Source organism: Acomys russatus, chromosome 2 (genome assembly GCF_903995435.1).
Source record: "Acomys russatus chromosome 2, mAcoRus1.1, whole genome shotgun sequence".
Classification (NCBI taxonomy): Eukaryota; Metazoa; Chordata; class Mammalia; order Rodentia; family Muridae; genus Acomys; species Acomys russatus.
The window spans coordinates 23,676,359-23,678,631 of NC_067138.1; the positions used below are offsets into that span (position 1 = coordinate 23,676,359).

The window sequence follows — 2,273 nt, forward strand, 5'->3', positions numbered from 1 at the left end:
GTCCAAAGTGGTATTTAGGAAACTTAGTTATAGGCTGCTGCACTGACACCGTGACAAACCAAAGTTTAGAGTTGGGTCTGGTTTTGTTTCACTTTAATTTCAGTATCAAATGCTCACAGACTAAGTTCTGAAATGTTCCTATTGTAAGGCAGGGGTCTGCCTGAATTCCACTACACGTATGACCCTAGTTGAATGCTGGAGGGTGAGGCACATTTTGACTACGTAGCATTCATCAAGGTAAAAAAAAATTCATCGTCTCCTACTTGGCATTCCATTCCCTGGAAATCTACTTGGTATCATAAGAGAAGAGATGGCCCAAAAGTGAAGAGCACTGGCTGCTCTTCCAAACATCCTGAGTTCAATTCCCAGAAACCACATGGTGGCTCATAACCATCTATAATGAGATCTGGTACTCTCGCCTGTCATGCAAGCAGAAAACTATATATAATAAATAAATATTAAAAACCCTCCATTTCCACCAAATCTTTTCATAAACCATGATTCTTCTTGTGACTTATCTGTGACAATTTCTAGTGTAGCTTTAAAAATTTTTTTTTTGTAGTGGTTAGGGAACTATTCCAAGAGGGGCATGCTTTCAATCAGTTCTTGATCCTGTTGAGTCTCTTTGTGAAGAGAGATTTGTCTTGCTCTTGTTCTGGAGTTATATAAAGAATTTCTCCTCTTCTGTGCCTCGGCAGTGAAGAGTGTACATATCTCATTATATCCAGATTTCCACAGACTCTTAGAATCTCTACAGCTCCCATTTCCAAAGCCTTTAATGTACCTTCAATTCCAAAACAGTACTTGCCTGTGTCCTGGCTATTTTAATCAAAATAGTGCCCTATTAATTTCTTCTCTTGAATGAACTTCACATTGGAGAGAACTTCAGTAGACAACTCAATAGCTTGGTTGAATCCATTTTTACCACCAGAGGATGTATCAACTAATTTTAAAACTTTTGATTGCAACCGCTGATCAACCGTGTCAGATGGACTTAGTTCAGTTTTATAGTCAGCTGATGCGACTGACTTTAAAATACAGAATATTTCATGAATTTGTGTGTCATCCATTCGCAGGGGCCAGGCTAATCTTCTCTGTGTCATTTCAACTTTAACATATGTGCTGCCAAAGCGAGCATAAGCTTACAAATCTTAAGGTACAGTGCCTTTTCTTGGGCTGCTTTGTTTTCTCTCTTTGTCCCAGAGTCAGATGACCTTGTGACCCAGGTCAGAGTTTTGGAGGGAATTTTCTAACAACCATGCTTAGGTTGGAAGAGGGAGGTCATACCTCAACTCCAGAGCCAGCTTTTTTACTAAAGTAGAACAGCATACAACAATATTTTAATATCAACCATATCCCGAAGACACCTAATCCTCGAATAGGAGGCTGTAGAGAAATGCTTTCTGTGCCTGTGGGACTTAAACAGTGGGCTACTGTGGGCCAATGGGAGGGACAGAGACAGAGCAAGCTTCAGGGCGGTGTTGGTGTAGTCAGGAACAGCCTGCCTTACAGTACTCCTGAAAGCAGTGCTCGGAGCTCAGGGAAGTTTGGCTATGCTTAGTTTGATTCCCATCTCTGGGACAAAGATCGAAAACATAAATCCAACAGACAACAGAGAACAACAGAAAAAGCACAACACCACGATCAGAAAAACAAAACGAAACAAAACAAAACACCAAACCAAAATAAAAGACCAGAGGTACTCAGACATATTGTGACCACTTTCACTCATACACTAGAACCAGGACAGTAGGGCATCCCCTCTGCCCCAGAGACTGGATCTATGGTCTTGTCTGGTCTCATTTTTTTGTCTCTTCAAATGTCCAGACTCCAAAACAGAACAACTCACCAGTAGGTCCAAACTTTAGAAGCATGTTGGTCAGCAATTCTTGCTTTCAATTTGCAAATTTGGGGTGGCTGAAGCCTGGGATCCCTGGGTCCTGTCAAGTCCACTTTGGACTTGTTCCCTATGGGGTCCATCTCAGATTCCTGGTCCTGAGTCTGGGCAGAGAAGGGGGTCTCCCAGGGATCTCACTGGGGCCTCCGAATGTGATGGAGTTTGTGATCTCTGGGAAAAGACTATAAACTAAATTCAATTGTAAGTGAAAAATGTACTTATTAGCTGCTAGCAGGATGAACAATCTCTGAGCAAAATTTGAGACTGCCATGTAGGAGGGGTATGGGAAAAGATTTTTAAAGGAAAAACCCACATGAAGACCTTCACTATCCAGGCAAGCAAGCAAAAACTGTTCTCCTCTGCCAAGTTAGGTGTT

General features: G+C 41.7%; 1 non-coding gene and 1 pseudogene across 1 annotated transcript; both read right to left on the reverse strand.

Moving 5' to 3' along the window:
• Positions 1-218: 218 nt before the first annotated feature.
• Positions 219-1,070, reverse strand: LOC127206177 (eukaryotic peptide chain release factor subunit 1-like; annotated as a pseudogene).
• LOC127208239 (U6 spliceosomal RNA) lies at positions 1,032-1,138 on the reverse strand. The gene has a single exon (XR_007833085.1). It is a non-coding gene; the product is annotated as a U6 spliceosomal RNA (small nuclear RNA).
• Between the last annotated feature and the right edge of the window lie 1,135 nt (positions 1,139-2,273).